This window comes from Monodelphis domestica, chromosome 2 (genome assembly GCF_027887165.1).
Source record: "Monodelphis domestica isolate mMonDom1 chromosome 2, mMonDom1.pri, whole genome shotgun sequence".
In the NCBI taxonomy this organism is placed as follows: Eukaryota; Metazoa; Chordata; class Mammalia; order Didelphimorphia; family Didelphidae; genus Monodelphis; species Monodelphis domestica.
In genome coordinates this window covers 540,879,518-540,903,084 of record NC_077228.1, presented here as the reverse complement: position 1 = coordinate 540,903,084, position 23,567 = coordinate 540,879,518, and the positions used below count along the sequence as shown (strand labels likewise).

Sequence of the window (23,567 nt, the reverse complement as noted above, 5' to 3'; positions counted from 1 at the left end):
AGACTAGTAAGCCTCCAAGACAGGATTTGAACTCGGGTCCCTCATCCCCACCGTCCTTCGACGGCTCCTTTCTTTTTCCGTTTTTAACTGTGCACACATCCTCCCACACTCTTCGGAGTGTCTGGAAGAGTGACTCCCCCAAACAGGCATTGATTAAGTGCCTACTAAATGCCCAGCACTAGGACGGCCCAGCAGGAGGAAGTGCGTGACCCGCTCAGGTCCCGGAGGAGCCGAAGCTTCGCTGCCTTTCATCTCCAGGGCTGGCACGGGGTGTGTGGGCCGGCCCGGGCAGGAACTGCTCCCCCTGCGTCTCCCTCACCTCTCTTCCGGCACCTGCGAGGCACTCCGCTGGCACTGTTAATCATGGCGGCGGCACATCGTAAACCTGCCCGGGGACCCCGGCCGTGGCAGCGCGGAGCCGGGGCAGATTTACAGAGTGATGTCGGCGTGACTGACAGCTGTTCCGCCTTACGGGCAGATGTGGGAGCTCCGAGCCAGAACAATGGCTTGGAGGAGGCTTGCGCCAGACCTGGGGGGAGGGGAGGGAGCCGCTCGGCTGGCCAAAGGGCTTGGGAGGGGCCTGGAGCCCACGACAAGCCTGGCCGAGGTTCCGCCTTGGAAAAGAAGGGCCCTGACCTCGGGCTGCCGGCCCGGCCCCGGGAGCGCCGCCCGGCAGAGAGCAAAGCTCTGCTGGATCTTTCCAGGTCCTCTCCCTGAGCCCCTGCTCAGCCCTCTCACCTCCGGCCACTCCCTCCCTCCCTCCCTCCCTGCGCTTGCGCCTGCGCAGACAGACAGACAGACATGCGTTAATATCCCGATGTGTATTTGAATGGCGTGCATAGTGCATAGATGAGAGAGACATGCAAGCGAGCAAGGAAGTAAGGAAGGAGGGAGGGAGGGAGGGAGGGAAGTCACAAGCATTCATCGCGGACTCCGGGCCGGCATGCTTCGAAATGCTGGCAGCTCAACAGAAGATAAGCGGCTCACCATGCAATGGGGGAGACAACACACAAACACAGGGATGCAAAGCAAGGTCTAGACGGGAGAGAGAGACAGAGAGAGAGAGAGAGAGAGAGAGGGAGAAACAGAGAGAGAGACAGACAGAGAGAGACAGACAGAGAGTGAGAGAGACAGAGACAGAGACAGACAGACAGACAGACAGACAGAGGGAGAGAGAGACAGAGACAGAGACAGAGAGAGAGAGAGAGAGAGACAGAGAGAAAGGGGGGAGAGAGAGGGAGAGAGAGAGGGAGAAACAGACAGAGAGAGGGAGAAACAGACAGAGAGAGACAGACAGAAAAGGAGAGAGAGACAGAGAGAGTGAGAGAGACAGAGACAGAAAGAGAGACAGACAGAGACAGAGAGAGAGACAGAGAGGGAGAGAGAGAGAGAGACAGAGACAGAGACAGCGTCAGAGAGAGACAGAGAGAGGGAGAGAGAGACAGAGAGAAAGGGGGGAGAGAGAGACAGACAGACAGACAGGGGGAGAGAGAGACAGAGACAGACAGAGACAGGGAGAGAGAGAGACAGAGAGAGACAGAGACAGAGAGAGAAACAGACAGAGAGAGGGAGAGAGACTGAGGGAGAGGAAGGGGGAGAGAGAGAGAACGAGAACACACCAGAATGTGAGGGGGATGGGAAAGGCAAAGCCAGAGAAGTCAGCAAGAGGAGATGAGGAAGGAGAGCCCGCCAGCCTCAAGGCAGGGGGCATACCTGGAGTCTTGGTCTTGGAACAGCCAAGAAGGAGAACATTGTCATTTGTTTGGAGAGTATGTGGCAAGGGGGCAAGTGGGGGTGGCTTCAGTGGATGAAAGCCAGGCCAAGAGATGGGTTCCAATCTGGCCTCAGACACTTCTTAGCTGGGTGACCTTGGCCAAGTCACTTAACCACTCCTTGCCTAGCCCTTACCACTCTTCTGCCTTGATTCTGAGATGAAGGTGAAGGTTTTCAAAAAGTATGTAGCAAGGAATAAGGTATAGGAAGCTGAAACAGTAAGGAGAGGTGTGAGTTGTGAAGGACTTTGAACACTTAATAGAACGTTTTGTATTTGATCCTGAAGACAGACTCTGTGTGTGTGTGTGTGTGTGTGTGTGTGTGTGTGTGTGTGACGTGATCAGACATGGCCTCTAGGAAGATGACTTGTTGTTGAGTGGAGGATTGACTGGAGAGGGCAGAGCCTGGAGGCAGGCAGACCCACCAGTAACTGCTGCAATGGTCCAGGTCTGCATCAGAGTGTAGCCTATGCCAGAGGAAAGACAGGGCTTATTTGAGAGCTACCACAAAAGTGAAATTGGGGGATCTCATCAGCCACTCGGTATGGGGAGGTGGAAGAAAAGAGGCCTGAAGAGGAAGAGCTACTGGGCTTCCAGCTTGAGCTGTCTGAAAGGCATCAGAGAGAGATGGGATAGGAGACGTAGATTTGAGAAGCATCAGCCTAGAGACGGTGCTTCAAGCCAGGGGAGCTGCTGAGACACGGAGGGAAATAGTCTAGAGGGAGAAGAGAAGGGGTCTAGGACAGAGCTGCTTAGGCTGGGATGCAGAGGAGCAGTCAGATAGATAGGTAAGAGGAAAAGGGAGGGGGGTGATCCACTAACCTAGAGAGAAAAGAATATTGATGAAGCGAGAGTGATCGGCAGTGTCAAAGGCTAGAGAGAGGTCAAGGAGAAAGAGGACCGAGGAGAGATCATTGGATTTGGCCACTAAGGGATCACTGATAACTTTGGAGAGAGCAATTTCAGTGGAATAATGACACGAGGTGGGTTGACAGGGGTTAAGAGGAAAGCAAGTAGAGGGGCCCATTGTAGACTGCCTTTTAGAAGAGTGGCTACAAAGGGCAAAAAGGATGATAGGTGGCAGAGGTGGAAAGATCAATTGAGAGTTTCCTCAGAATGGGAGAGTAAAGAATGTAAGCAGTAGGGTATGAACTAGTAAACAGAGACATTGAAATTACGTGTAGAAAGTGGGGATGGCACAGGGAGCAACGTGTTAGAAGAAGTGAAGGATGGGAATAAGGAAGAAGAGGAAGCTCATGGTGAATGCTTTCAATCTACTCCAAAAAGTATGAGACAAAGTTCTCAGCTTAGAAAGTGGCTGAGAGAGAACCATAGGAAGTTGGAGAGATGAGAAGATTTGGAAGCACCACTGTAGAGAGTGGGATAATGAGACGATTAGGTCAGGTGTAGTAGAATTTCCAAGCAGTGGTGAGAGCCCAGTGGAGATTTTGTCATTTAAGTCTGTCATAGAACCATTAAGGAGGATTGTCGCTTTTTCTTCGCCTTCATTCAGCAGCATATGTATTGGAGGAAGGCAGTGAATGGTAGAAGTGATGCAGTGCTGAGGCTGAACCATGTCATTCGATAGTGGTGCTAGAGAATAAAGAGAGGAGAGTGCAGAACTGAATTGGTGGCTATGGGGTCAAGTTGCAGAAAAGAGGGAGATAGCCTGGGAGAGGATTGAGGATGTCAAGGGATTGGAGGTCACAGTTCAGTTGAAGACTAAGAAAAGACAATAGGTTTTAGCTGGCTCAGGTGATTTGGGAATTCTTGAACCTAGGGGTGACACATTTGTGGATTATGGCAAGATCAAAGCTATAACCATCTTTGTATGAAACTGAGATGAAGAATTAATCCCTGGGAAGTGAGCAGGTTAAGAAATAGAGTGCTGAGGCTATTTGAGGGGGTGTCAATAGATATTCTGAACTCTCCTAGTAAGAGGAAAAGAGATGGGGAGGAGGAAGAGATTATGAAACCTGTTTTTGTTGCTTAGTTTAAAATTTTAGTAAAACTTTTACAGTCATGTCTGATTCTTTATGACTCCTTTTGGGGTTTTCTTGGCAAAGACACTGGAGATGTTTTCCATTTCCTTCTCCAGCTCATTTTACAGATGATGACTGCCCCATGATCCATGTACTGAATTCATTAAGGAATGAAGGGGAGTGACCTGGCTGGGGTGTCTATAGACAATAGCCTCTGTGATTTTGAGAGGGGTGGTAGATATGGATGTTCAAAGAGAACTAGGACCTGGGAGGAGGTGGTGCAGTTTGCTGAGCCCTTTCCAGGATTGCTCACTCACTTTTGCTGTCTAACTAGCACTCAGCTCTCACCTGTGGTTCTAAGAAGCTGGATCACACCCAGTGGCCACACCTTGGTAAACCATCTTGGCAGATGGGTTAAGCCAGGTGGAGGAAAACTGATGAATGGGAACAATTTCTTCTGAAGGTGGCTGAAGCAAGTGCATGAAGGAGTGCCTAGAGCTTTAGACATCAAAGGAGCCAAGGTCATCCATTGCATCCTGGGTCATCACTAGTCTTCCTGACTTTTGTCCTACTGCTGGACTTGGATGATTCTAGAACAGAGAGTGAGGCTGCCGATTGTAGGCAACTCTGTCTCATTTAAATCCAGTTCATGCACTAGTCAAAACATCACCCATAATTCCACTGGTCCTCTTCAGTAAAGGGCCAACAAAATCCCCAGTGGTATATAAAATCATCTATATGTTTTTCTATAAAATCATTATAATCACTTAGTGAGTCCCTTTCTTCACACTGTCCCTGCCCTATTTAAATGCCTCATGCCTAGTTTTCAGCTGTTCCCAGATTGCAATTAGGAAGATCCCAATGGAACGCTGTTGTTCAAAAGTCTGGATCATCAGCAGAGTCACATGGCAGACAGAGATGCCAAGTCTACCATCTTGCGTTGTTTTTATCTCCTCACAAGTTGGTTTTCTGCCTGGAGAAGGGATGACCAAACTTCTGGGCTGCTTGGTTTCTGCTTTTAAAATTCAATGTCCGATAGCTACGAAGTTCCCATTTTTCTATCTCAGAAGTCTTCTAGCCCATTTCTAGCCAAGCATTCCTTCAGCTTCATCCCTATTGATGACCCAATTAATGGTCATCCAACCTTAGCCCGAGCCTGTGTGCCCTGAACAAGAAGGTATTTGGGATCTATTATTATATGACGTAATGACTGATCATTCTAGTTCCAGCCTCAAATGACAACTGAATGGGTGCATACACAGATAGATGGGTTGGGTCATCTGGCACTTTCAAATCTTGGAGTTGTCAGGACTTAGGAGGTGAAATCAAATATGTAAACTGACTGGAAACCATTACTTGTTGAAATAGAGAGGTAAACTGCCTGGAAACTGTTTCTTCAGTAATGACTGCTGTTCTCTGGCTGGCTGTGACTAGAAAGGGTGGCCTACAGGACCTGAGGCTGCTTATTGGTAATGGATGTAGAAATGAGAAATGCTGAGGGATGCCACCACACAGGGATACTGGGACACAAGGAACTGCTCTACACAGGACTGCTCTGGGGTTTGCCTGCTGATCCCTACTGATGGCTGATTCTTCAATCTATTTCCTGACCTCCTTCCTCCCTCACTCCCTCCCTTAACCAACCTCTCCCTTTTGCCTCCCTCACCTCCCAAATCTTCTTGAAGCCTTTGCTTCTTCCCTCCCTCCTGAGTGAACTATAAAGATACTCCAGTTGCTTTCTCAGTCAGGGGGTTTATTGGGATAACAGGATGGGAAACTGAGGTAAGAGGGATGAGGATTTCCCTAGACTATGGGGATAATTTTGGAAAGGTTTGAGGAAGTGTTCTAGTCACAAGCTGTGACTCTGAGACAGGAGAGATGGAGGACAACAGCAGTTCAAAATCTTCTTTCTTCTTCACAAATCAGTCAGATCTCTCAGCTTAACCCCAGAAAGAAACAAAGTTCAAAATCTCTCCTTTTCTCCTGGCCAGCTCAACTCTTTTATAGACCACCAACTCAAAAGCTTCTCCCCAGAGACTAAGTCCCCAAAGCCAAGTTTCTCTTCTCAGTGTCAACTTCAACTGCTCAGAGTCAGAGAAATCCAAAAAACCAAATCATCTTCACAAAGGTCTTTCAGCCAGCCTCAAACTTCCAGGGAGAGAGAGTGTATGTGTGATTTCCAGTTAGAGAACAAGTCCAAAAGCCAAGTCAGCCCCCCCTCCCCCCTCCCCCCCTCCCCCCCCCCCCCACCTCTGGGTCCTTTCAGCCAGCTTCAAACCTCCAGGGAAAAAAGTGACTTCCAGTCAGAGATACAGAGACCAAAAGCCAAGTTTCTCCTCTCAGTGTGGTCAGCAAAATCCCCCAACTGCCCCTCCTGGGAGCATTCCATTGGAATCTTCTCTTAACTGACATCTAGAGCTAGATCTCCAGCCCTGCATCTTGGTCCATAAGTCCTGCAAAACCTCTCTCTCTTCATGTCTCTATCACAGAGGCCATCTAGCCTGATGTACCCTTGACCTAAAATGTCCCCTACCACAGTAGACCTTCAGTCTTTGGTTAAAGTTCATAAGAAATGGAGAACTCATTACCTGCCAAGGCAGCCCATACTACTTAGGGACAGCATTCACATTAGGAAGGACTCTCAGAATGATGGCAGACAAGCAGAACAAGGCCAATCCCCACTAAATCACTTGTCTTATTTCTCTCTTCTCAGGGGAGGCCACTTTCAAAGCACAGGGGGACAAAAGGGCCTCCTCCTCATGCCCAGGTTGCTAGGCCATCAGCTTGAAGTCTGACTGTCACCTGGGGCACATACCAGTTCTTTAGGAGGTCAAGACAACAGGTAAGTGTGCTTAGTTTTCTCCAAGCAGGGAAGATCTCCTGCCCTGATTTTCACTCACCACTACATCCTATTCTTCTCTTCCCTAAGCTGTAACCCCACTCTGAGGACAGGAGGCAGGAGTGAATCCACAGTCACCATTCTTAGAATATCTGTTGTTCTTATAATCAGAGAATTGCCAAACAAAACAACTCTGAGGTATCGCCTCACACCCATCAGATTGGCTAACATGACATCAAAGGAAAGTAATGAATGCTGGAGGGGATGTGGCAAAGTCGGACATTAATGTATTGCTGGTGGAGTTGTGAATTGATCCAACCATTCTGTAGGGCAATTTGGAACTATGCCCAAAGGGTGATAAATGACTGTCCTTTGAGTCAGCCCTTTGAGCCAGCCATAGCACTGCTGGGTTTGTACCCCAAAGAGATCATAAGGAGAAAGACTTGTACAAGAATATTCATAGCTGCGCTCTTTGTGGTGGCAAAAAATTGGAAAGTGAGGGGCTGCCCTTCCATTGGGGAATGACTGAACACATTGTGGTACATGTTGGTGATGGAATACTATTGTGCTCAAAGGAATAATAAAGTGGAGGAATTCCATGGGGACTGGAACAACCTCCAGGAAGTGATGCAGAGCGAGAGGAGCAGAACCAGGAGAACATTGTACACAGAGACTGATACACTGTGATACAAGCGAATGTAATGGACTTCTCCATTAGTGGCAGTGCAGTGATCCTGAACAACTTGGAGGGATCTACGAGAAAGAACACTATCCACATCCAGAGGATGTGGGAGTAGAAACATGGAAGAAAAACAGCTGCTTCAATGCATGGGTCAAAGGGATATGGTTGGGGATGTAGACTCTAAATGAATATCCTAGAGCAAATACCAACATGGAAATAGGTTCTGACCAAGGACACAAGTAAAACCCAGTGGAATTGCACATCGGCTCTGGGGGGGGGGAGGGGAGTGAGACAGAATATGATGTTTGTAACCAAGGAATAATGTTTGAAATTGACCAAATTAAAAAAATAAGAATATTATAATAAATTATAATAAAAAAGAAAGAGACAGAGAAACAGGGCAAGAGTAAGTTTAGAGGTAGAAGAGTCAAGTTAATGCCTACATTTTTACTGGTGGTAGGATATGAGACCCTTGGACTCAAGGATCATTAAACGCTGTTCAGGTAAAATAAAGACACACAGCACAGATTCCTTTCCCTCTTCCACATCGAGTCACTGGACAACTCAGCCACAGTTTTTACAATCTGACTCTATTGGGCCAGTTTCCTATCTCTATAGAATAGGTAGTAATGCCTGAAGGCAGCACTACCCTGGAGGGGCTATGCCCACTGGCCTTTTTCTTGTCAGTGGTGGAAATGGAAGTGTCAAAGTCCAGCAAATTCCCTCGTTCTGGTGACTTTAAAATGTGATATAAATGTCACTCAGTTAACAAGGTTAAGTGCTTACTATGTGCCAAGTATTGTGCTAAGGGAGGACTGAGAATAAGAATAATAGTGATTATATAGTGTGTGAAAGTCTGCAGACTGCTTTATATACACTTGAACAAAACAATTCCTGCCCTATAGGAGCTGGAGTTCTTTTCTGGTTGGTTCCGTAGTGTCCCTCCAGCCTCCATGCTTTCCTCTCTACTCAGATTGTCCTCCATCTATTTTCAATCTTTTATTTTTATAATTAATTTATTTAGAACATTTTTCCTATGGTTATGTGATTTATGATTTTTCCCTTCCTTCTTCCCTCCCCACTTTCAGAGCTGACAAGCAATTCCACTGGGTTACACATGTATCATTGTTCAAAACCTATTTTCATATTATTCATATTTGCCATAGAGTGATCTGTTAATATCACAACCCCAATCCTGTCCCCGTCAAACCATGTGATCAATCCTATGCTTTCCTTCTGTGCTTCTGCTCCCACAGTTCTTTCTCTGGATGTGGATACATTCTTTCTCATGAGTCCCTCGGGGTTGTCCTGGGTCATTGCATTGTTGCTAGTAGAAAAGTCTGTTACAATCAATTGTGCTACAATGTATACATCTCTGTGTACAATATTCTCCTGGTTCTGCTCCTTTCACTTTGCATCAGTTCCTGGAGGTTGTTCCAGTTCACATGGAATCCCTCCAGTTCATCATTCCTTTGAGCACAATAGTATTCCATCACCAACAGATACCACAATATGTTCAGCCATTCTCCAATTGAAGGGCAGCCCCTCATTTTCCAGGTTTTTTTTTTCTGCCACAAAGAGCACAGCCATACTCAGTCTTTTATTTTGCTTATCTTTGTATCCTCATGCTAAGCACAGTACCTGGCATATAGTAGGTGCTTACTAAATCCTTATTGACTGATTAATATCAGCTATTATCCTTCTTCCTTTTGGTTCAGCCAATAACCATGTATGAAGTACCACTTCTGTGCCAGGCACTGTTCTTGGTGCCTGAAATTTAAAAGGAGGCAAGAAATAGTCCCTTCTTTCTCAGAGTTTTCTGATCCGGGGGAAATAGCATGAAAGGAACAAGGTACCAGCAGACTGTAGACAGGATGAACAGGAAATCACAACACTACACAAAGAGAGAAGCACTGGAATGACGAGGGATTGGGAAAGGCTTTCTCTGGAAGAGGAAACTTTAGTCAGAACTTGAAGGATGCCAGGCAATCTGAGAGATGGAGATGAGGACAGAGACTGTTCCAGGTGTGAGGGACAGCTAGAGAAAATGCCCGGAGGCAGGAGAGATGCAGTGGCTTGTTCATGGAACAGCAAGAAGGCATTGCCTCTGTATGGAAGAGTAGTGGGAGAGGAGGAGAAAAGAATCTGGTTTGTTTTAGACTAGCCTATGATTCTGTCGGTGTTGGTTACTCTCTCTGCCAGCAAAGAGGAATACCTGCATTATAAATTAAAGGGGGTTGATTGGCTGGTTGAATTAGTTGTTTTCTGACCATCAATATCCCAGTGATCGCATCCAGGGCCAGCCCTGATATCACTTCCTCCAGGAAGCCATCTTTGACTAGCCCAGATTGAAGTGTTCTCTCTCTTCTAGGAATTCCTCTGGTTTTTCTTATTTAGAACACTAAAAGGATCTTTGTTATCTAGTGGCTTTTATTCTAATTAGCAGCGTCTGTATTTTTCTCTTCTACTAGCCTGAGAAGTGAGGAAACTCCATCAAAGCAGTTCAGCACCTTTCCTGCAATTTATAGTCTGAGAGTGGCAAGGATCAGGATCTGAACCCAGTGCATCGTGACTCAGAGCTGAATTCTCTGTCCACTTCCCCATGAGTATCGTCATCACATCATCATTCTGTAGGGGTTATCGGAATGGTTCTACAAATGTTAAGCACTCCTTTCATTGCTGTTATTATTGTTACTAATTATTCACTTCTGCTTCCCACCTAAGGCTATCCCAAGATGGGAGTCATTAAACTCTTTGAGATCCTTGAAAAGAGCCCCAAGTTCTAGGCATCTTCCTCTTAGGGGTCCACTTGTTTGGGGTTTCTCTTGTTCTGCCCCATTTGTGTGTGTTTGTGAATATGTGAGTGTGTGTAGAGTGTATGCATGGATTGTGTATGTGTGTGTGTGTGTGTGTGTGTGTGTGTGTGTGTGTGTGCGCTTGTCCCTCTCACTTGTCGCCATGCTCTGGTTTCTTTCCATGGTTCTATTTTTTGCTCCTGGCTGGGTTTGCAGCAGCAGCCCCCACCCCAGCCCTTCATCCCCCGCCTCCCCCCTGCACCCAGGCAGCAGGTATGTGCACCGAGGTCTGTAGATTTCATTAATGGATCGCTCCCTCCTTCTTCCAGACCATTAATCAAGTGTTAAATAACACAGGACTTAACACCAAGCCAATCCATTTATCTGCCAAAGCCCAGGCTGGGGGGCTCCGGCTTTCCCCAGCTACGGTGGAGGAAATCATTAACACCTAACAGCATGGAACCCAGCTCTCCCCTCTGCTTTACACATTACCTCTCAGCCTGAGCAGGCGTAAATGGGGGTCCTCATTCCCCCAGCCCCAGGCCAGTAAATCTGCAGACCCTGGACGACTCCAGCCATGGGCAGGGGCCTTCCTGCTGGAGGCTTTGGACCAGCTCCTTACCTCCCTCCTGGAGGGCCAGACCCTTTTTAGAGTCCCCACTGTCTTTGGGGTGAGACTCAGACTCTAAACCAGACAATAAGGCCCTCCACACTGAGACATCAAGCCACGTTCACAGCTTTAGTTTGTAGCATTTGGGGTTCTAGATCTACAGCTGGAAGGAACCTCAAAAGTCATCTAGAATAATCCCCTTATTTTACAGATGAGGAAACTGAGGCCCAGAGAATGGGAAACGACTTGCTCAAAGTCACAAGGCCAGGAACTAGCAATGCTGGAATTTGAGCTTTGGCTCAGTGACTTCCAACTTCATCAAAACTAGTTGGTGCAATGGATAGAGCCTTGGGTCTGGAGGCAGGAAGAACTGAATTCCAATCTCGCTTCAGACATTTAGCAGGTAGTGACTGTGGTCAAGTCATTTCACCTCTGTTTGCCACATTTCCTACAATTATAAAATGAGGATAGCAATAGCACCCATCTCCTAGAATTGTGAGGACCCAACAAGATGCTATTTATAAAGCACTTGGCACAGGGCATGCCAAATTTATAGAAGCAAGAGCCATTCCCCAATGGCTAACTTGCCAATTGATGAACAGATACTTTTCAGGGGAGACAACAAAGCTATCTGTAGATGTAGGAAAAATGCCCTAAATTACTATTGATTGGGAAATGCAAATGAAAACAGCTCTCAGAAATGACACATGCTGGGAAGGATGAAGGAAAATCGGTCCACGAAGGCGCTGTGGAGGGGTGAGCTGGTCCTAGCCATCTACCGAATGATTTGGAAATACGGCTGAAGGACAGTGAATTGTGGGTGCCCTTTGATCCACCAGTGCCACTAGTCTATAGCCCAGAGAGATCAAAGAGAAAGGGAAGGGAGGGGAGGGACGGCCCAAGAATATTTCTAGCAGCAGCTCTTCTTGTGGTGGCAACAAATTGGCAATGAAGGGGACGTCCATCCATGGGGGATGGCTGGGCAAGTTGGGAGAAGCAGGGTATGGACAGGGAAGCATTAAATGGATCAAGGTTGGCCCAGTAACTAGATGGGAGGTGGGAGAGTAGCTGGAGAGCTGGCTGGCTGCATTGCTGGCCCCGGGACCACGGGCAGCTTCGCAGCACTCCAAGGCGATGTTTCAGAGGCGCTCTCTGTTCCTCAGCAAAGGGAAGAGTCCCTGAAGAGTGCTCAGCACCAGGGAGACCATCAAGCTAAACCAGACCGGACATTCTGCTCTGCCTGAGAAAGATCTGAAGAGAAATGCAATTGCATCGTGTCCTCAAGGGTCTCCCAATCTGGACCAGCAGCCGAGGGCCGTCAGGGATGTGCAACAGAGGAGGCGAGGAAGTGGGAGAAGAGCACTGAGAGAGGAAGGGACCAATCAGGTGCTGAAAAACCGTATTACTGAGGTTTGGGGTCTCAGTTTCTGTCTGGGCTTCTAAAGCTCCCACTGCCCGTCTGCTTGGCACCAGGGGGCAGGGAGAGGACCCCGCGCTTGAGCGCAATTGCTTCTTGTCTGTCGTCCCTTAATATTCTGCCCTTGCTCTGGAACTGACCAGGAACACGTTTAGCCGACAGCAAGGGGACCACAGGAGCATCTCACTGAAAGCTGAATAAAGAGAAGAGAGAGAGAGAGAGAGAGAGAGAGAGAGAGAGAGAGGGAGAGGGAGAGGGAGAGGGAGAGGGAGAGGGAGAGGGAGAGGGAGAGGGAGAGGGAGAGGGAGAGGGAGAGGGAGAGGGAGAGGGAGAGGGAGGGAGAGGGAGAAAGAGAGACAGAGAGAGGGAGAGAGACAGAGAGAGAGAGAGAGAGAGAGAGAGGGAGGGAGGCCGATCACCGCAGCCTTCTGGAACCTTACCTGGCTGGGGCATGATCCGATCTCTCTGAGACTGGACAAACAAGAAGACTCTTGCCTGCCATCTCTCATTGGCTAGGAAGGAGGCCCCGTGCCTGCTGGTAGTGTGGCTCCTAGGATCCGTGGTCCTCGTGCTGGTGATGGCTTACAGCCCACACGTGTCTGTAGACGTGGCTCTGGGAGTGTCTTTTTAGTCATTTCTCATTTTCCTCTATCGGCAGCTTGTTTAAAGACGGAGGAGGAAGGTTTGAGCTCTTAACCGTGTGCTGTGCTACAGCTTCCATTTTATTCGAATTTCCTCTTTGCTCTTTGCCCTGCGTGTCGTGTCATGTCAGGCCTGTCCCCAGGGGCTGATTCAGAAGTGATTTCAACACGAATAGCCAGTCCTGCCCTCCAGCACCCCTGCGTGATTGCCGTGATTGCCGAGTCCAGAACATTCTGAATGGCCTCCTGCAGAGTCTTTGCTATCCATGATCCATCCAGCGAGGCTTCTCCCTACCGACTGGGGCTTTGTTGTGTTTCTTGAGCGTGGGCCACCTTTCCCTCAGCCCATCGCTGCAAGAAGCCCCCCCCCCCATATTCAGAGGAATGCTGGCTTAAGGGCTGGGCCTTGGGCTTGCCCTCATCACCAATACGCAAGGAGAGGTGGCCAAGTGCCCCACGAGCTTGTTTCTCGGCCCTTAGAGACCTGCCGACCATCGCCTTTTGTTCTTCTTTTCCAGCAAGCCCTGGGAGCTGTCCATTCACGTTCTTCAATCCTCTAACTCCATTTCTGCTGCCTCTTCTAGGACCATTGTTTAGAGCTGGAAGGAAGAGACCATAGCCAGCGGGGCCAATGTCCAGGGGGAGGGTTTATTTTGGAAAATGGCAGGAGCGAAGATGAGAGGCAGAGAATACTGATTTTATTATTGCCATCAGAGCGAGAGGCCATGAGAGGAAAGCTTAGACACCATTTATTGCACTATGCCCATTTTACAGAGAAGAAAACTGAGGCCCGGGGGAAGTCTCTTGTCCAAGGCCACCCAACTAGTGCGTAGCAGAGCCCTTTGAGTCCATCTATAGCACCCCTCACTACACTGTTGTCAGAGGAGAAATAGCCTTCTGGAGTGCCGGGGACGGGTCATCGATGACAATCGTGTGTTAACCACAACACAGAAATTTTGGAGGCGAGAACCTAGATTTCATTATTATGCTTCAGCCTTGGTTCAGACCTCAGGGAAAACCTGAAGCAATCATGGGGATTCCGACAATACTTCGTAACGGGCAGAGTGACAGGAGACCGAGAGACACGTTTGACACGTATGCCAGTCTTGTACATTCCTCTTTGGCGATAAAAGCGCAAGAGAAGAAGTCACATCTGTGACCTCGTGCTTCCTTCAACGTCCCCAAAGCTAAGCAAACTCAGTTAAACAGTCATCACTTAATACACTCCCTAAGGAAACAGCCCTCCTCAAACAGACTTTAGGGGTAAACTAAGTCAAATGGAATAACATTGAGCGGATTCCCAACCAGGCTGGGTGAGGAGGAATTTTTACATATTATCAAGGAGCCAGGAACAGTTGAGATTCTTCTCTGGCTTTAGGCTCTTAAGTAAGATTTTACATCCTATGGGATAGCTCTTTAGTCAAGAACGATGACTTGGAGTTTGACAAAAATTGTGGGAGGACGAGCCCCGAGTCCAAATAATAAAAGGAAGGAAAAACTTCCCATAGAGCTGGAAAATGATTATAGATGCTGCACTTGTGGCAGCAATGGGTGAATGTCTAGAGGGTTGGCCTAGTATCTCCATGGTAACATGGAAAGCTAAGTTGATGTTGTCCCACTGCCTAGAAAGTTGTGGTCACAGCACCTGCTGCCCCCGCTTCCATTGCTCAGCCCTCATGGCTTTAGAGGTGACGGCACCATTGGGTCTTTGTCATTGTTTCATAGGTCATTAGGACCAAAGACTCCAGCCTACTGGTGAGGAACCTCTCTGGGCTTTGCTGTGCTGACTCTCGGAGAGATCCTGGTTGCCTTGGATATGCCCGAGCTTGGGCTTCCCTGGTATTGCTTTGAGAGCCAGGGCCAGCTCTGTGCCATGATGTAGCAGCCAGAGGAAGTCTCCTATAAGGGAAGGAGTATGTCAATGTTGACTGAATCAATGAATGTGTTCATGGGGAAAAGGAAAGCCCTTTGTTGAGACCCATCTTACGGGCCATGCGCTGTGATGGCTGTGGAGATCCAAATGCAAAAATGAAACCGTCCCTGCCTGCAGGAAGCATCGACTCTAACGAGGAGTCAATACAAAGGGGGCAATGTCCAGGGAGGAGGTTTGCTTTGGAAAGTGGCACGAGAGAAGATCTGGCATGTCTGGGGAAGAAGTGAGGGAAATGCTGCTTTTATTAGTGGCGTCAGAGCAAGAGATGATGAGTAGGGAGAGGGAGTGAGGAATGGCAGGGTCAAGGTAACCCATGAAGGAAAGGGATCACTGTGATGGAGAGATGAGAAGCATGGCCTGAGGCTGGTTAAATAGAGGATTCGGTGAATTCCGACCCACTCCCCAATCATGGATGTTCAGCCTGGAAGCACACATCTAAAATGTCATGAGTGAACATCCCTAGGGAGCAGCGAATTCTCACTGGAGAGAGATGGGACATTCTTTAAAAAGTGACCCAAGCAGGGCAGAAGGTCATCATCCATCCTAGTATCTGGTACCTCGGGCTTACATTCTGGAACTGTGATTTCATGGTTATTAGGAGGTTTCAAATGAGGGAACTTCTACCCATGAAGCTTAGCACGTACACCATATCTTACACTTTTAGACCACAGGACTGGACCACTGACTGAGAGATTAAATGAGCTGCCCAAGGTCGTACAGCCAGCATGTGTCAGGGTGGGTCTGAAGCCAGCGCCTCATGGTTCCAAGATCATCTCTTTGTCCACTATGGCACACAGCTTTCTAGGATGGCACAAAGTAAGAGCAAAAGAAAGTATACCTTTACCCCAAATTCACAGTCTTCTCTTAATCTATCCATTTCCTTCCTAACTCTGACAACCAGAAAAAGTAAGACTGCTTTGGCATGGCTTTGTCGATCCACCCATTGTGGGTCCTAGTGATCCCCACATTCTTCTTTTCTTAAGATTGATGACCTAAATGTTCAATAATCTGTTCAATGATTTTCCAGCCATTGTATGGCACACTTACTTTTCCCCTGCCCTCTTTCCAGAAATCAAGACATCTGTCTGTTTCTAGCTTTTGAATCCTTCTGCTTTTCTCTGGGTTCCCCCCAACCTTTCTGACGATACCTGCACGGACACCTGCTATTTCCTCGTGAGCCCTGCTTTATGATTCTTCTGGGCCCGGAGACACGAACTCATTGCAGTTGGCTTGGAGGGCTCCCTGGCTAACTCCTTTCTTCTCTGATTATCACGGCTCCCTCTTTTCATGTCACTTATTCTATGTTCCGGTGTGACAGACTTTGAAAAAGGCCAAGGCACCAACGAGCACCCCTTCCCCTTTCTCCAAACCTGAAGCTTAATGGAATGTTGCTTTATCAGCTTGAATGACTTCACTCAATGGTACTTTTTACAGTCTGCTAATAAGTCCTTTGGGATAATTGGCAAATGACAAACAGGTGAATATGCTTGGACGGAACTTCTTGCCCCTACAGAGCAGTCAATGGTAGCACCAAGGATTAAAATAAGGCCTTAGAGAATCCTGGTGGTCCATAAAAAGGGCGCAGACCCCCTGAGATTCTCCTTCTGTTCTCCTTGGTTGACTCTACTTACAAGAAGGGTCTGTCTCCTGTGATTTCTTAGCCTTTCCCATTGGCCTGGGCAGAGTTTGGAGAATGCTAAATTCACTCTTCATCTGGTTTGAACATTCTCAACAGTTAGTGTAGACTTGGTGAGCATCTTTCCTTGTTCCTGCCATCCCACTACCTTCTGCTTCCCCTTCCCCGTGGCAGGCTTGGCCCAAGACACTTTGGGGGGCTGGTACAAATGTGTTTCCCTTCCCGCTATTATGCAAGGAGATAACGAAATGCAATACTCTTTAAGTTCATTGATAAAAATAACTTAAAATCCAATAACATGACTTCAGGGTCATGTGAGTAGCAAGATGGAGGACTAGGTAGGCCCCTCTTCTGATTTCTAATCCCCCAAACCTCTGAAACTTCCCCAAAATGCCAAAGATCAAGCAGCCAACATCAACACAACCCTGAACGATTGTCCAAGCTTCCACCAAGGCTTCCAGAGAGCCAATGACGACAGCTGCTCTCCCTTGGGGCAGAGACGATGGACTCGGGGCACACAAGACACACATTTGGATGTGGTCAATGTGGGGATTTGTTTTGCTTGACTGACTTTACTCAGTACAAGGGTTTTCTATGCCACTGGGAGAGATGGGAGGGAGGAAAAATAAATACCTGATGATTGAAAAACTAGAACTAAGCACACCAATATCCTCGGGTTTCAAAAGGCCTCGAAGTTATGCTGGGATTCCCACAATCCCAATTTAGGTGCAAGTTCACACTGATTGGCAAGTAATATCTGAGCCGACTGTTGTTGGAGGAAGAGAGAGGGAGGCGGCCACCGAACCACTCTGGCCAGGTGCTGCCAAGGTTCTGGGACCTGGGACTAAGTCTGCGCAGCCTGCAGCTGGGGCCATCCATCTGAAGGGATCTCTGGGGACCAGGAAGTGGTCCTGTGCAAATATCCCTCAGCAGGGAGAGGATGTGCGGAGGTTCATGGCGGTCAAGTTGGCTTCCTCTCTCCAGTTCCAAAGATAACAGAGCTTAACCAGACTAGGCAAAGGGGACAAACACTATCATCCTGGAAGCACCTTGGTGGCAGAAGGGTCCAGCTGCTTGCTGATTTAAGCTCAGCTGCTGTCTCTTTCTACTCTGTGGACCAATCCCTGAATGTGAGGCCATCCCTGGACACAACCTGGGTTAACGTGCTGTGAGAAGGAAAGGGAGGGAGACTGAGGGAGAGCAGGCTGGATTCCTCACCCTCCCCTCCCCTCCTCTCCCCTCCCCTCTTGATTGTTTCTTCCTCACCTTGATGGCCCTGAGAAGAATCTATTCCTTCTGTTGATTTTTCCTGGGTGAAATAAAATAAGGAAAAGAGAAGAAGCCCTAGCACAGTCCTTTGCACAGAGCAATCAGAGGCAGAAGAAGGTACCTTCGAGGACATTCAGAGCAACATCTTCATTGTATATGGGAGGAAAGTGGGAGCAAGGGAATGTCACATACATACATAAGTGTCAGAGCTAGGATAACAGTGATGATCAAAGTAAACATCGATTCATTGCTTGGAGGTTTGACAAGATTATTACAAATGTTACCTTATTTGATCCTTACAACCGTGGAAAGTAGGTGCTATTATTATCCCCATTTTACAAATAAATAAACCAAGGCAGACAGTGGTGAAGTGACTTGCCCAGGATCATACAGTTAGTAAGTATCTGAGGGTGGATTTGCATTCAAATCTTCCTGAGTCCAAGACAAGTGTTCTATCCATTGTGCCACGTAATCAATGTCCTCAGACTCCAAATCTCCTGAAGGTAGCTGTTCAGAGAAGATTCTTTAATGTGGCCTTTAAGGCTTTTCACATATGTGCTCACACTAATTTCTCAGGATGCTCAGAATTGAAAGTATCTCTTAGCAATGGTCTCCCAGACTGCTGGATGACGTCTGATGATGAGCAACTTACTCTGTCTGTCCTCAGGCTGCCCCTTGCAACCATTCTAATAACTGCCCATTTAAATATATACATATGTATATGTATGTATATATTTGTCGGACTTCTGATTTTTTTGTGAGTGTGAAAATCTCCCTAACCAATGCTTGTTTCCTTCCCCTTCCCCACAAGGCTCCAAAAAGCTCCCCGAGGCACTTGGCCAGCAAATTTGGGTGACTAGATGGTCACTCTCCATTGATATTCGGGGGATCTGACCGTTCAGCCAGTTCAGAACACATTGAGCTTTTCCCTCAAGGACAAGATCGGGGACCTGTCAGATACCCTGATAAAACCAGGGAATATGGCGGCCCAACACTCCTCTGAGCCATCGGCTTAGAAAGCCCGTCTGGAAGAGCAGTGGCTGAGTTGATCATGGCTTGCTCTTGATGAGTCTCTCACTCCTTTGTGCCTCTCTTCAATGCTCTTTTCTAAAGGTTGCCAGGAAGTCAAAGGGGAGCCCCTTCTTGCATTTTTAATGTCACGGCTGCCTAGAGATGCAGACGAGGGTTTCCAAGCTGACCTGCCGTTGCAGTCAATCTGCCCATTCCAGATGATGGGCAACAGTCCCTCTGAATACATTGCACAATGAGCATGAAGTAATCCCTTAGCCTTTTTTTTTTTAGGTCAATTTGAACCCTTTTCACCTTTCCTCAGAAGACCTCTCTTCCATCCCTTTAATCATTTTCATTACTCTTTTTTGGACCCAGGCCAACTTCAACATCTTTCCTCCCAAGGGGAGATGTGAGCTGCCCATCACAGCCTAATGGGACCCAGATCATTGGAGAACAGGGTGAGGATCTGTCTACTCTGCTCTCAGATCTTCCAGGTGGCACATTTTACTAGCAAGCTTACGTAAAAACTGAGCGTTCCCCATTACTTACTCCTATGCAACTTTTCCTACTCAATGCATCCCAGAACCTTTCCGCTTGGGCTGTGTTAAACTAGGCTTCTATGTCTGTAGAACTTATACTTGTCTTTGTGACTGGGGATGGTCCTTCTCGCACCCTGTGCCAGTATGAAGTTGGGAGGGGATGTGGCAAGTACAGCAGGGAACTGGTCCATGAACACAGCTGTATAAGCATGTACACAAGGTTTGGCTGATGGAGACTTTGTATATGCACATAATGGTTGGCTGATGCAGTGCCCCTGTAGACTTTGGAGCAAGTGTAGACACTCCGTAACTGGTCCAGATCTGCTAACCATGCAGTGAATGGAAGAAGCATTGGAGCCACAGTCAAAAGGTACTAATCAACCTCATCCTCTCTTGGTCTGACTTCTTCGGTCTGGCCGCACTCTGGTGAGAGCCAGTGCTTGGGCCGTCCTCACCTGAGGCTAACATATGGCCCATGAATATAGGTCTCAGCTCTTTCTCTTAGCCATTGTCCCCCTTTTTAGGTGAAGGAGCCTGTGGGTTACAACCTTGTGTTCTAAACGGACAGGAAAGACCCCCTCTGAGAGTTCAGGGCTGTGCCATCCAAAAGCCAGGAGTAACCTTTGGGCCCCAACCAGCAGCAACCAAGGGGAGGGCTCGCCCGGAACAGGGCTCTCTTGGTGGAACCAAGGCTACCTGTTTAGTTTGAGCCCCACAACGTCTAAGAAGATTAGGGGAGAACATGCTCTTGAGGTGTTAGGAGGGGCAAGAATCTGTTTTTAACTTGCAAACATTAATTGATGATAATTGACGGCTGCTAGTTCCTGGCGGTTAGCAGTATGTAAAGGAGCACACCCCGATGGGGGCTCAAGAGGATAGCACTGGAGACAGTCTAACCCTTCATGGCTACACTTCAAACCCTGAGAGGAGAATGTAGTTAGCCTGGAAGAATGAGGGCTCCATGTAGATGTCTGGGTTTGTTTTGCTTTAATTTGTCCACTCCAAGGATTCTTCTTTAGTTCTCTCTTCGCAGGACCATAGAATTAGAGCTAGAAGGGACTTGAATGACCATCTAGTCCCATCCCCTCACTTTATAGAAAAGGAAACCGAGGTCTATCGACTCTGGCCTTGCCTTGCTGACGATTTCTGATAAAGCAACAAGAGGCTCCCCTTCTATAGACTCCCCAACAAGTATTCATCCTCTTGGGTGGGGGAGGCAGACATGTCAATAGGTGAATACACTAGGCAAGAGATTCTGAACTCAGGCACTCGATGAAGGCAGCCGTTCAGAACATTGTGCAAAAGGACGAGGCTTCAACAGGCAGGAAATGACTCATTGGACCCCTGTGGAGAGTGGGGGCGCCCAGAGAAGGGAGGAAGCGAGGAAGGGGCCGCCTCGAGGAACATAAACTGACTTCCCCGAGGTCACCCTGCTAGCAAGCCAGGGAGCGAGATTTGAACCCAGGACCCCTGACTCCAGAGCCAGCCATCTTCTGGCTAGCCCCCTTTCCCTCTGGCTGTGGCGGGTAGAAGCCGGCTGGTTTGGGGCTAGATTCGATGGAAAGTCCGGCTCTGAAGCGTGGCCACACTGCCCCGACTGCCCTTCCGACCTTCTTTCTTGGAACCCACGTGGAAGGTCCGGCTTTAGAAGGACAAAGTCTGCTGTTGGACTTGGCCTGAGCTGTGGTCGGGCCTCCCGGAGTCGTGGAGCCTCGGGAGGCGGAAGAGACGTCGGAGGCCTCCTGGAGGGCGTTGCTGTGACGGAAGGGAGGACGATCGGACGCAGAAGGACAGAGGGAAGGGCTCGTGGGGGCGGCCGGAGGAGCCGATGTCTGGACGAGGGATTCCGGCCTCTCGGGGCAGCGGAGGAGGCCTGAGAGGGTGGAGAGAGTGCCGGAGGGGCTGCATAAAGTGTGGTCCGAGGGGACGAGGCCGGTCAAAGGCTGCCCGAGACCTGAGACCTCCCTGGGAGCCCCGAGGGCAGAGCCAGATGCCGCATGCAGGGGCTGAGGAGGAGCCGGACGCAGGGATGGCGAAGCCAGTGTAGACGGCCCTTTGCCCAGAGAGGCGGAGCGAGCAGAGAAGCCAGAAGATGCAGCGTGACCTACGCAGCACGGCCCCAGGCTGCTGGGAATGTGGGAGAGGCAGCCTGTGGGGAGGGCGCCGGGGACAGGGAGAAGCGGGCTAGGAAGGAGAGGAGGGCCGAAGGGGGCGCCCCGGACAAAGGAGGCGCCTACCTGGCCAGCGGGGCCTTGCCGAGGGCGCCGGCGACCCTCCGGCCTGGGAGGGAGGCTCCAGAGCTCGGCTGTGCCCGGGGGATCGGGGCCACCTTTTAGCCTCCATTTCTGTGGAAGTGAGAGGAAGGGGACGGATAAGGTTCCCTGAAAGAGCCCTTCGGACGCAAGTCAGCTGAGCCTCGAACTCCCCCCCCCCCCCCCCCCCCCGACCGCCCGGCAGCACCAGGACAAGCCATTTGGAGGGAGAGGCTGCCAGTGACCCCCGCCAAGCCCCTTCCCCAAACCAGAGAGGGGGAGGGGTGCTGCTGGAGAGATTCAGGGTGTAGAACAGGAGAGAAGACGGGACTCGGGATGGATCTCTGGAGGGGAACCGAATACGCATGTGTTAGACATCTCTGTGTTGGGCGCTTTACACAGCTTATCTGGTTTGTTTCCCATGATCCTGGCGTGTAGGCACTGTTGTTAACCCATTTCACAGATGAGGAAACGGAAGCAAGCAGAAATTAGATGCCTTCTTGGGGGGGGGGGAGACAGAGAGGGAGACAGAGAGACAGGGAGAGAGAGAGACAGAGAGAGACAGAGAGAGAGAGAGACAGAGAGAGACACAGAGAGAGAGAGAGACAGAGAGAGAGAGAGAGAGACAGAGAGAGAGAGAGACAGAGAGAGAGAGAGAGAGAGGGAGACAGAGAGAGACAGAGAGAGGGAGGGAGAGAGAGAGAGACAGAGAGGGAGACAGAGAGAGAGAGACAGAGACAGAGGGAGAGAGACAGAGAGAGACAGAGACAGAGGGAGAGAGACAGAGAGAGAGAGGGAGAGAGACAGAGAGACAGAGAGAGACAGAGAGGGAGACAGAGGGAGAGAGACAGACAGAGAGGGAGACAGAGAGAGAGAGAGACAGAGAGAGAGACAGAGAAAGAGAGAGAGACAGAGAGAGAGACAGAGAGAGAGACAGAGACAGAGAGAGAGACAGAGAGGGAGACAGAGAGAGAGAGACAGAGAGGGAGACAGAGAGAGAGACAGAGAGGGAGAGAGAGACAGAGAGAGAGAGGGAGAGAGACAGAGAGAGAGAGAGACAGACAGAGAGACAGAGGGAGAGAGACAGAGACAGAGGGAGAGAGACGGAGAGAGAGGGGGAGAGAGACAGAGAGGGAGAGAGAGGGAGAGAGAGACAGAGACAGAGACACAGAGACACAGAGAGAGACACAGAGAGAGACAGACAGACACAGAGACAGAGAGACAGAGACAGACAGAGATAGAGACAGACAGAGACAGAGAGACAGAGAGGGAGAGAGAGGGAGACAGAGACAGAGAGACAGAGAGACAGAGAGAGAGACAGAGACACAGAGAGACACAGAGAGAGACACAGAGAGAGAGAGACAGACACAGAGACAGAGAGACAGAGACAGACAGAGACAGAGAGACACAGACAGACAGAGACAGACAGAGCATAGCCCGCGGCTGGGAACGAGTTCTTGGCTCCCCCTCAGAGCTCCTGAGCAGTTTATCCGGGCCTTCACCGCCTCTCCCCTGGCCTGTTTGGGTGCTTTTCTAGTTGGTCTCCTAGTACTAAGCAAAGATCTGGAGCTTCCATCTTCCCTCCAAGGGGTTAGGTTTAGGCTTAAGCTCGAGGCCAGTCGAACCAAAGGAAGCTGTGGTCCAGGGTGCCGAGTGCGGAATCGGGGACCTACTTTCCGCCTGGGCCTTTCCAAGCTGGGAGGGGAGGGGGGAGGGGGCAGCTGTCTGAAGTGGGGGGGGAGGTGGCCCACTCACTCCCCCAAGTGCCGGAGGACCAGGGAACAGGGAAGCGCCGACCCAGTGGGCCGTGCTGGGCTGGTTCTCAGAGGACGGCTGAGCTGCTGGAGCCATAGGATTGTGGGAGAACTCCTCGGCCAGTGGGTCTTCATTGCTGCGGGGGCCCAAGCCGGGCCTCCCCAGGCAGGGGCAGGTGGTCCAGCTTCTGGGCCACAGAAGCTTCCTTCAAAGGATCCCGCAGAGCTTCCCCCCAAGTCCCACAGCCGTGTTTCCGGGACGGCCCCCTGGCTCTGAAGGAGTCGTGGGGGGGCTCCCTGCCTGCTCTCGGGCCAACATGTGGGCAGTGACCCTGTGGCTGAGCTCCCGGCGCACCATCTGCCCTGGCTCTGCTGTCTAAGCCGATGTGCGTGACTGGCTTTAGGCTCCGGCCAGATGCACTTGGAGACCGAGTG

The 23,567-nt window shown here is 49.5% G+C and overlaps 1 long non-coding RNA gene across 1 annotated transcript in view; it reads left to right on the top strand.

Moving 5' to 3' along the window:
* LOC103104143 (uncharacterized) overlaps positions 1-10,037 on the top strand; it is a 43,498-nt gene extending 33,461 nt beyond the window's left edge. Inside the window, exons 2-3 of the long non-coding RNA XR_001627398.2 lie at positions 6,468-6,596; positions 9,747-10,037. This is a non-coding gene — a long non-coding RNA (uncharacterized LOC103104143). The remainder of the gene's footprint in view (positions 1-6,467; positions 6,597-9,746) is intronic.
* The last annotated feature ends 13,530 nt before the right edge of the window (positions 10,038-23,567 follow it).